Consider the following 12,812-nt stretch of genomic DNA (forward strand, 5'->3'; position numbering starts at 1 on the left):
GGAAGAAAATGTACAATGAAAGCAAAGGTTTAAGAAGTTGAATGACTGCTCTCATAGAACAGTATGAAGGACAAAAAATATTTAAGGACTATGGTCTAAAGAAATTCTTTGACTTGTTGAACTGCTTGTTTTAAAAAAAAAAAAAAAAAAGTAAGCTTCCTAAATATCTTCCTCAAGGTCATGACCGAAGCCTAGGCATGCTATGACTGTACTAAAAATCACTTAATGTTTGCAGCAACTGGACTGCAACAGATGAAACTAAATGAAAAGTGTAAATTTGTGAGTTGTCAAATTACAACTTTAAAGTTACTATTTGACTAGGTAATTGACCTTTTTTGTTGTTATTGCTGTTTATTTGTTTCCTGTATCGATATCTGAACAAATTTCAAACATTTTGGAAGAAATCTCCCTTATAATCTTATAATGAAAAAAAAATCCTAAATCTTACCTCTTAAATGTTAAAATGCAACCTTTCAGTTTTTCAGGGTTATTGCTGCTAGTTTCTGCCAATAAGATATTTCCTCCCCAGAAACAGAATTTGAAGTTACCAAAACCTCAAAAATTCAATATTTCTGTCTCCACTCAGGTCAGACTCTTCACAATGTTAAAGGTTATACACAAGTCTTTGGCTCTAGTTCTGGTAATGACAAAAATGGATATACTGAGCTTAATCTCCAATAGATAAATATATCTCTCTATATGTATATGTGCATATATATGTATACAAATGATGGAGAAAGTATTACCAAAAAAAAAAAAAAAAAAAAAGAAGAAGAAGAATAAAATCCAAAACACTAAACTATTAACAAAAGTAAGCAAAAGCTGGAGAGGATTTGACCCTCAAACTAAAGAAATATTGTTGGACAAAATCTACATATACAGTTTTTTGTCCCTGAAAGAATAACAAAAATTTGTGGTATAGGTTTGAGAGGAATCAGGTATAAATCAACATTCACAGGGCAGACTTCACAGCTCCAGATAAAAAACAATGGTTGGAAGGCTGAGAAATGGTGACCCTCTCAGCTACTATTTGTCACTGTGGAAACAAAAGTTTAGAGATGATTGAATAATACCAAGTTATAAGAGCTTGGCAAACATTTCAGTCATTCCATTGAAACCTCAGAAGGATTATGCCTTTGCAATAATAATTATATTCCAAGACTATAGATTCACTCTGACATTAAAGTAAAACAGAAACAGATGGTAAAATTGATCAGTTCTAGCAGGACTGATAAAAGTAAAAATAGAGAAAATATAAATCTCTGTTATCAAGAATGAAAGAGAAAATATTATTACAGATCCTTCAGAAATTAAACACATACTAAGGGCATATTATGAACAATACTTTTTCTAATTATTCAATAACTTAAATAAATAGACAAATTCTGTTTAAAATGCAACTTACCAAATTAACCAAGGAAAAAACATAAAATTTTAATAACACAATATCTATTAAATAAATAAGGAAATGTCAATTCAAGACATTTCCTCAGTGAAAATTATATGTACATATATGTGTGTTTGTATACATTATGTAACATGTATGCGTTTGTGTACATTATGTATAATATACATGACCATATATGTGTGTTTCGTGTGTGTGTGTGTGTGTGTGTTTCAAATACTGATCAATATCCTTCATGAACATAAACACCCTTTATAATCTAATATTATCATATTGCTTCCAGCAATATATAAACATTTTAACACATCATGACCAAGTTGAGTTCACTCCAGGAATACAAGTTTAAATTAACCTTTGGAAAAATCAATCAAATTAACTTGCATATTAAGAGGTAATAAAACGTATGATCCTGAAATATGTCTTTTAAAATGTGATAAAGCTCAAAAGTCATTAGTGATAGGCACTCTCAGGAAACTGGGAATTGAAGGGAATATCCTCAAGTAATGATAATACATGAAAATCCTATCTATAACCTCCTGTCTAATGGAGAACTATTTGCCAGTATGTATGGAAGCAAGACAATGCCATCTAATCTCTCACTCTTAATTACTTCTTTTCTATATTGTACTGGGTGTCCTAGCCATGAAGACAATTAAGAGAAATTGAAGTATAAATGGCAAATATAAGACAAGAAAGAGAAATAAATTAATAAAAATCAAAATAGAAATGACTACTTTTACTCATAGACAGCCTGCCTGCTACAAAAATAATACTCCAGAATATACAAAATAATTACTAGTATGAATAAATAAATAAATAGATCTAGGTTTCAGGATGTAAGTTAACACAGAAAAAAATCTATTGTATTTTGCTATTCAATTAGCAAAAAAAACTAGGGGAAAAAAAACTTGTTCTATTAAAATACTGTAAACACCATAAGACAGTTAGGAATACGTGTAACAAAAATATTTAAGTTCTTTACCCTGAAAGCCACAAATTTTGATATTAGATATTAAGGAACATATACTTATGTATAATATACATGACCATATATGTGTATGTTAAATTATTAGAAAGATATACCATGTAAATACATTTAATTACTGAATATTCTTAAGAATGCAGTTCTCAAAAATTTTATGTAGAATGTTCACTTGCAATGTTGATCACAATTCCAAAAGTCTCAGTTTTAAAAATTCATGTTTATTCTAAGAATTTTATGTAAAAAGCAAGGTATCTAGAAAAGCCAAAATAATTAAAACGAAAAAACAAGATTGGATATTCAATGCTATTTCATTTACATAGCTATCATCAGTCTACTCTAATTTCAACAGTTACCTATTGATTCTGGACAGATGAGTGGAAAAAAATAGGCAGATAGGAAATAAACACGCACATATACGGTCAATTGACTTTTTACAATGGTAACCAGGCCATTCAGTGGTGACGGAAACTCTTTTCATCAAACAGATCTGAAAGAATTAGATAAAGAAACAAGAAATTTTTCTCCTACTTCTCATCACATAAAAATAAATTAATGATTGATCAAAGAGTACAAGTAAAAGTTAAAGCTATAAAGATCCAGGAATAGCACAGAAGTGAACATATTCACAATTGTTGGGTTAGACATAGAGAAGACAGAGAAGACATAAAAAAACATAAAGATAAAAAGTTATAAAACAAAATCATCAAAATTAACATGTTTAATAGAAGACATCATTTATAAAATTAAAATGAAAAACAGTAGCTAAAATAAAAATTAATAATTTATATTTTGATGAATGATTTGCATCCAAATTATAAAAAACTTCTTAGAATCAGTAAATAAAACTGAAAAAAAAACAGCATAAATGTACAGAAGACATGATCGAATACATAGCAGAAGGGATGAAAGTTGCCAACAAGTGCATGGAACTATCTTCAAAGTCATATAACGTCTGTGAAATGGAAATTAAAACTATAGTAAGGTAGCATTTCACTTCTACTAGAAGGGAGAGAATTACAAAGTCTGACAATATCAAATATGATGAAGGATTTATATCATCTGGAACTTTCATTCATTGTTCAATGGAATATAAAATAATCCAGATTTTGGAAAACATCTTGGAATTTCTTTTAAACTGACCCATAACACTGCAATATGACCCAGTGAATAATCTTCTTAGTTATACCCAAAAGGAATAAAAGTACATGTTCACAAGAGAACCTTTAAAAATAATTATATCAGTTTTATTCATATTAGTAAAAACATTGAAACAAACCAAGAATACATCAACAAGAGAATGGATAAATTACTGTTATGTCTATAAAATCAAATTTTACTCAATCATTAAAAAAAAAAAAAAAAGAAATTTGATTCTGTTATGTACAGCAACATGGAGGAATCCCGAAAACTTTATATCAAGGAAAAGAATCCAGTTTCAAAAAGATTCATATCATTTCATTTACGTGAGAGTAAAAAGCAAGCAAGACTAAATCTATGGTAACAGAAATAAAAATAGTGGTTGCCTTAGGATGTGGCTTTTGACTTAATGCATTATGAAAAAATCGAGTTCTAACGTAAATATAAATTTGAAAATGGTGGCATTCAACTTCCAGATGCAGAAGTGGCAAGGATTTTGGTAATATCACTTAGTGTCTAATGTTGCATGTATGATCTATGATATCTGTGTCCAGTTATTGGGGGCAGTGGGTTTTTATTGGCTGAGCTCCCCATACAGCTCTGACAGTGAGAGCTGTTTTTTCTGTGTAGTCCTTAACACTCCAGGATACAGAATATTTTAAAACCCCCCCCTTTTATTCTTAAATATATAGAAATGAATTATTTTCCTTGAACCTGAAATCCCTGATTTCTAGTACAACGTTTGGAACCAAGATTGCTTTGAGCAACAAATTTGCAAGGAAACAGAGATATCCTGAGTTGATTATCTGGCCACATTAGGAGTGAAGACCACAAAAATTAAGATAATATTAAGAGTCAGTACTCTGTCAGCTTATGTCATACAGCTGAGAAATTAGTTAATTATAATCTGTGATTGCAAAGGATGTGTTGTTTGATGGAAAATGTTTGAGGAACATTGTAATTGTTATCATAGAATTGTTTATTTTTAAACTAAATTTCCAAGTTTTTTAAAAATTGCATCTCCTTTTGAATTTCAAAATTAGCTTGTCAGAGAATAGCAAATATTATTTTAGATATTTATATTATTTTTCATGATTTGCTGTTACATATTGCTTTGGACAATTGGATTACAATACTGAGTCTTTAAAGCCATGTTATTTCTCGATCTTCAAATCAGCAATAGTAGGTAGGATCTTAGTCACACATGTAATATCTGTGACTTCCTCTTATGCTAATGGTAGGAGAAAACTCTTCTTTTAAAGGGCTAATGTAATTACATTACGCATACCTAGATAATCTCCTTTATGGATAACTCCAAAATAACTGATGAGTAACCTTAATTACACCTGCAACACTCCTTTCTCCATGTAACATGATAAAATTATGGGTGTGATATTTCACCCTATTGACAGTCCTGAGAATTGCATGAGAAAACTTGGATAACCATCTTAGCATTCTGCCTGCCACAGTACTATGGTTTGAATTGTATGTCCCCAAAAGTAGTTGAAGTCCTAATCCTCCACACCTGTGCATCTGACCGGATTTGGAGCAAGGGTCTTTGCAGATGATCAAGTTAAGATGAGGTTATTATGATGGGCCTTAATCTAACATGACTGTTTCCTTATAAAAAGGGAATATTTGGAACAGACACACATGCAGAGAGAATACCATGTGAAGGTGAAGGCAGAAATGAGGGCAGTTCATCAAGCCAAGGTCACCAAAGATTGACAGTGCACTATTAGAAGTTAGGAGAAAGACATGGAACAGATTTTTCCCTGACATCCCTCAGAAGGAACAAAGCCTGCCAACACCTTCATCTGAGACTTCCAGCCTCCAGAACTGTGATGTGATATGTTTCTGTTGTTTAAATGACACATTTTGTGGTACTTTGTTATGACAACTCTATCAAAACAATACACACAGTAACAGAGCTTGGGTTTGCCATCTCACTAAATTCATTTCTGCTGCATTTTTCCAATTGATTGCACTAGACTTTCGAAGATGATGTTATTGTATGAGAATAACAATTATGTGCTTCCTTTAAAATTATATAATTCAGACATATCTTTCCTTTTATGTTGAGATGATTATGACTGTTGAGAATTGGTGGTGAGTGTCAAAATCCTTTAATTTTTCTTTAGTAAGAATGCTGTAATACAGTAGTATTGCTTTATTAATATGAAATAATGGTAGTTTAAAAAAAATATTTAAGGAAGTTATCTTTATAGGTATTCTTTATGTTACATGTTTGACCTGAAAATGTATTTGTGAGAAAAGCCAGTTTTCATAAGAACAAGTCTAATCTATTATGTGAAAACACAAAGAAACACAACAAGAATTTTATGGGTAATATGCCAGAAAATGCCACATAAACCTTATAGTGTAATCCACTTCAATTAAATAGACAAATTAATCTGAAGACAGGTGTTAAAAATTCTTTTCAGGCTGAATATTTATCAGCCTATATAACCTGTTGTTCCAATTGAATTTTGATTTTTTAAAAAAACAAAACACAAATTGTTTTAAAGAGATGTATATAGAAGTGAAGAAAATTAGTCTCTGTTGTCCCCAAAAGATATTGTTTAACCTCTAAAGCATAAAAAGTTATACAATGTATCTTATAAAAGTAATGCACTTTTGGGCTAGTAGTATTATGTTGTACTTTTGGTAATATACTAAGCCCAGGTAATATACTAAATAATATATATATTATTTAGGCATGTTCACTCTAATCAATCTCTAAAGTTACCATTCCATTCTAGGCAATATATTATAACTGGTATTATATCAGCACTTAAGTCATGGATTGTAGAGATTAAGAAGGAGTATATCATAGTACCAGGGGCTGTTTATGACAATATTTGGAGTGTTGAACAAATCTCTTCCATGAACTGTGTCATTTATTTTGCAGTTGGTCACTAAACTATTTTAAGATTAAGAAAAAGAAATAAATCCTATATACTAATATGTGTACTATGTAATAAAAGATCTTCTATGATGGCGATAAAATCATGTTTTTTTACTGGCATGCTGAATATACAGATGTACACACTTGGTGAAAGTCATTCTCCTGTACCATTGTAATCTATTCACTTTCATTTATATGTGTTTGACTTTGTAACAGTGTGAGTTACTTAGGACTGAATAGAAAAAAATGCTACAAAACTTGTATACTAGAAACTATAAGACACTAAAGAGAGAAACTATAGAATTTATTAAATAGAATAATTCATACTCATGTGTCAGAAGATTTATATTTTTTAAAAGGCAGATTCTCTCCATATTGATATGTTGATTCATTGTAATCCCAATCTAAACATCAACAGCAGAAAATTGACAAGCTAATCTACAATTTATTTGGAAATTCAAAAAACTGAAATACACAAAACAATTTTGATAGAGATGAACAAATCTGAAGGACTGTTACAAATGTGGAGTCAAGGTGCTGCACATATATACATAGCACCAGAATAATAAAGAATCCAGAAATAGAAAAAAGATTCTATTTTACGGCAAAACAATCGAGACAATTTTATGAAAAACAGTGCCAAACTAATTAAATTGAGGGAAAGACAGTATTTCCACAAATACTCTGAAAAAATTTTAAAAACCATGTTAAAAAAATAAATCTTAACTCTTATGTAACAGCATATACAAATATTTATCTAAAAATCGATTTTAGACGTAAGCTCAAAATCTAAAACAAACAAAAAAACTTTTAAAAACAAACAGAAAACTTCTGTAACATTGGGTAGGTTAAAAATAAACCATAAAGAAAAATATTGCTAAATTGGACCCATCTGAAATTAAAAACTGCCATTTCTCAAAATAGATATACATATAAGTGCTAGCTAAAGTCTGAGATGATATACTTTTAATATATTTCTTACAAAGTATTTCTATCCAGCATCTAAAAATTTATTCAGCCAATTAGAAATTTATAAACTATTTGATCAGAAGCTTTATAAAAGAAAATATATGGTCATTAAGTACAAAAAAAAAAATCAACATTCTTAATTATCAGGGGGTTACAAATTAAAATCACAACAAGATACTACTTCATATCCACTGGAATGGCTAAAAATAATATAAATTTCTCCAAAAGTTATGAAGAAAATAGAGAAAATTGACACCCTCATATATTTCCAGAATTGCAAGATTCTGCAACTACCTTATAAATTATTTATAAAGCAATTGCAATTAATTATTTATAGAGTTTATAAAGTTAAATATCCATCTACACTGTAAGTCAAGAATTTCACTCCTAGATATTTACTCAAGAAATATAAATGCAAATATCCACAAAATACCTTACACACATCTGTTTATAAGTTGTTTATTTCATTTTATTTATTTATTTTAATACCTGAAACTGGAAACAACTTGAATGTCCACATGAGTAAATAAATGATTGTTTATCCATATTATAGGGTACTATTTCATTATACAAAAGACCAAACTACTGGTACTGAAAAAATATAAATGGATTTCCGACCTCTTATGCTGACTGAAAGAAGCGTTACACAGAAGAGTATATTCTTTGATTCCTTTCGTATGGGGCTGTGGAAGTACAAACTGAACCTATTGTGAAATACAGCAGATCTAGGAATCAATTGAGATGAAGCACAGGAGAAATTTAAAGTTAACAGAAATAATCTATAGGATGATTTTAGTGCAGAATATAGTTGTATTAATTTGCCAAAACATATCAAGCTGTTATACTTGTTCATTTGATTGTATGGAAATCATGTTACTAAGGCTGATTAATTTTTTTAAAAAAGGATTCTGCCTGATCACCATCTTTGGTTTCTGTTTTGGTGGACCTCTGCGTCTTGTTTGGCCTTTACCTATACAGAACTCCATGTAGTAAATTTAGTCCTGGTGTGTGTTCTTTTTTCTTACTCACTAACTTACTCCTACTGTATATAGTCTTTCTGGACTGTTACTGAAAATAGTCTAAAGCCTTTAACCATTGCCTCCTACTTGACAAGACCTGAATTTTTCCTTCTCAGCACAATAAAGTTCTGATACATTTGTGCAGCCCTTTTAGTTTCCTGCTGTTTATTTCCTCTGGATTCCTTGAAGTCTTGAGCCATAGTTTTTGTCTCAGTCAAGGATTTCACGGAAGTTGGTGGGCTGGCTGTGGGACTCCCTCTTGTTGCACCTACTTTTCTTCATACTTCCCAATTTCCAGCCAGTTTGATTGCCCAATACTAAATCCTTAGACCAGCAAAAATGTCACTTTCTGCAGGAGCTGTAGTGACCATGTTGGTAATTTGTATTAGGAATTTTTGGTATATCGATTTCAAAGAATGGCAAAAAAAAAAAGAAAAAAAAATCATCATTTGAAAATACTGAACACCAGGAAAAAGAAGATTGTAATAATGGAAAAGTACAGAAAAGTTTCCAAAAGTTTCCAGAATAACAATGGTATAAATTTGGTGATGGGCAATAATAATCAGCCACAATGTATATCGACAAAATAAAATTAAAAAAAAAAAATAATGAGTAGCAAAAGGAGAAAGGACCTACTTCCATGCTGAATCTGAATTTTTTATTTCAACACCAAGTGGGTAAAAAAAAATTATATAGTTCATTTCCTCTGTGTGTATATAGAAAGAATTTATAAAATTTGATGATTATAGCTTCCATTTCAGTTGCTGGATTATCACAGCTCTTTTAGGATGTAATAATAAATTTTGTATATACCAAAATAAATAAATAAATAAATAAATAAATAAATAAATAAATAAATAAATTTAAAAAATGAGACAATTTGCTTGAAGCAGCAAAAATTAAAAAAATGACAAAATAATAAATAGAATCAGGAATTAGAAATAAGTAAGTAGGAAAGAAAAAAAGTTGAACTCAAACTACGTCTATATTATTATGTATAAAAAAACACATTGTTGTTTCTCTTTTTTTTTTTGGTAGGAAGGAGGTAGAGCTCAATAAATTGTTGATATTTTCCCTGCCTGGGATCTGAAAAACTTGTGATATAAGTTTTAAACATGAAATATAGAAATATAATATTACTCTTACTGCTGACAGAAAACAGGTAAGCTTTAGGTCGTATTCACAATGGTTTGATGACACTGAATACCACATTTGTGTGGCCTTATCCACCCACCATTGTGAAGGTGAGGATTCTAGAAGGCATCATAGGTTCTATGATTGCTGTGACTGATGCTTCCTAAAAAAGAAGTAGTCATTGAGTTGAGGAAGTCATGTTATCCTTTTTAAATTTTCCAATGCAATAAAACTTCATCTTACAAAGTCCAAAGTAAATAAAGTCGTAGAGAGATTAATTAGGAAAGTACTTTGGAAAAACTCATCTGAAGTGACAGTGGAGAAAAAACATTCACTCTACTCTTATTTTTCTTGAGTCATAGTTTTAACCAATTTACCAAGAGTGAGCTATTTCCCATTGGAGACGATATCAGAATACTACCAGGACTCCACTTTCATGAGGATGCTCTCCAATAATCAGCCACTATGCTTTTCATGAGGATGCCCTCCAAATACCGATTATGCTTTTCAGAATTTTCTAATGACCATGGAAGACAATTTCTATTTTGCTGCCAGAAGTCTGTAAAATAGACAGCAGATTAGTGAAATCAACTCTAAAAACCACTCTGAATTCAACACTGAAAATTGCCTTCCTATTTTACTTTTCATTCCACATTGTTTGCTACCCATTGCCAAATAAGAATACCAGAAGTTCTGCAATACAAGGAAATGCCAGAATTAAAGTAAAATGCATAAAGGCGGTCGTGAGAGTGAGATAACCAATCCCCAACTCCACAGTAGCTCTACCAGGCAAAAGAATGTTGCCAAAAACAATGGCAGGACTCAGTGGAGTTAGAGTAAAGTGGACATCATTTTAGTTCCATGGTTCCTCATTCATGTCCTGTGAAACTAAGCTCAAATTGACAAATATCTCTGACAAGAAGCTAATTTTGGCACTATGCATTTACTACACATGTGGGGGAAAAATGTCTAAGCAAATTGTTTTCTCTCCAAGAGAGTTGTGTTAGGGAGATGCTGCCATCTAGCAAGTTTTTAAAATTGGTATCATCTTTAGTTCCTTGTTGAGGGAAGCATATTTTTATTCTTCATTATCAAAACCTCATAATTTCCATTTCCTCTTCGGTCCTAAGTTTCTGAAACCCGGAACTGTTCCTTTCTGCCTCCGACTGATGATGTCGCCCCACCGTCTCTGGAGAGAATGCATTTGAGTTCTATGCTCACAATGATGTTTCCACTGCCTTTTGCTACAGATTTACTATATCTGTAAAACTAAAGAACATTTCTTTCTTGTCTTCACATTTATTTCTACTGTAGAACTGACCTCAGCAGATCTCTGAGCTGAAGATGCAATCAATATTTCTGAAACTTGAGTTCCAGGGTCCCACTGGTTGCTGGAATTGAATGACTCTATTCTTTTACCTTTTCTTTTCTGTCTTACACAGACATTTGTTTTTGTAACATTCTGTTCCAGATTTAGTATTTTGGTGCCTCTCATTTTAGTAAATGTAAAAATCAATCTCTTATGTTTCCCCAGAAACATCTATTATTCAAACCAATCCCATCTATCTTTTTCTCACACAGTTGATAATTCCACCAACGAATTATTGTTGCACTGGTCCAACCAGACATACACTTAACATATAATTATCTTGCTTAAATTCTCTTTAGTATCTTTCATCTACCTGTGCTGTTTAAAAAGGCTTAGTTTTATATTTTTTTAAAATCTCTCAGATTCCCAACAATATATCAGAATCTGTACCTTTAATAGTACTATCACCCCAAAAACACCTAATATTGTTTTAGTTATTTTATACTAACTTCCATCTTAAACTTGTATAGATTTTTAAAATAATTAGTTGGGATAGTTATTTCCAGCCTTTGAGGGTGGTTTCCCTATAGTAATGGAATCATCTGCCTTTTTTCTAACATTCTCTTTAGTAAGTTTCCCTTGGCACTTTTTCACCGTTTTAGTTTCTTGGTTGAATATATACTTTAAAAGTAGAACCTCAGTTGCTCTGCAACAGAGAAATTCAGCTGTTTTGCAATTTAAAAACATCAGATATTATTTTGCCTGTTAATGCAGGCAAAGACTTCTTTTTGTGTACACTAACACTTTGCCTAAGCCAAACATGTTTAGGGAAATCCATGCCTGAGTAATAAGCTGTGACATCCTGCACCCTCAAATGCTGTCTTTGCAGACACTTGCCTTGTTTAGGTTCCTGTGCCCCTTGTGCCTTAACTAATGTTTTTACCTCATTCTAAAGAAAATCATTTGTGGACTAAACTTTGATCTGTAGTCAACCACTAGGATCAAAACACCCTGTGGTTATATTAAAGCTCCTCATCCTAGTATTGTAAAAATATCACAAGATTAAGACACCCACCTGCCTTTGGCCTAATGTAAGATTCTCAAACTGCCTAAGAAAAATAGAACATTGTATAGGGTTAGAAATCTTGATTCTTATTTGATTTTTAGAATAGGGTTTTTAGGTAATGCATATATGGGGCAAAAGCGCTCGATTTAGGTGACAAAAGTCCACAGATAGTGTGGCAAAAGCTCATCTAAGCAATTCTAAGCAAGTATATGTTGATTCTCAGTTGATTTTTAGAATAGGCTTTTTAGGTAATGCGTGTATGGGACAAAAGTCCTCACTCTGGGGGACAAAAGTCCACAGATAGTGTGGCAACAGCCATCTAATCAACTCTAATCACTGTTTAGGTAAGGAATTGTATACTTTAATGACTTTAGAGCTAACAGGTGGTTGACATACTGATCCTGCTGAGAGATTTTAAAGAATTGCGGTAGGGAAAAACATTAAAAAAATGTTTGCTAAGGGCAAGCTGTCTATTGGTGGAAACTGTACAGACCATTATACTTAGATTTAATCATAAGAATGTAACTTTTACTTACATCATTTAAGGAGAGGTTGTATTTTAGATGGTGATCACTGTTTGACAAACTTAGCTTTTCACAAATTGTATTTTGGAATGTCATGAGGTTAATTTTACTGATGTTACTAGTTTCCATTGTTTAAGCTATATTTAGCCACAAATAACTTTTGTCACACTGCCCATGTCTTTGTGTCCTTTTGAAATGATTGAATCAACTGATTTTTCTTGTGAAACTTCCTTGTCTTTACAATAAAAACCAGAAGCTAACTTTGAATTGGGGCGTACTCCGTTCTCCCCTTCTAACAGAGGAGTTGCTGCGATGCAGTCCCTTTGGGCTACTCATTGCATTCACGTTGCTTTGAG

The sequence above is a fragment of the Cynocephalus volans genome, chromosome 2, assembly GCF_027409185.1.
Source record: "Cynocephalus volans isolate mCynVol1 chromosome 2, mCynVol1.pri, whole genome shotgun sequence".
In the NCBI taxonomy this organism is placed as follows: domain Eukaryota; kingdom Metazoa; phylum Chordata; class Mammalia; order Dermoptera; family Cynocephalidae; genus Cynocephalus; species Cynocephalus volans.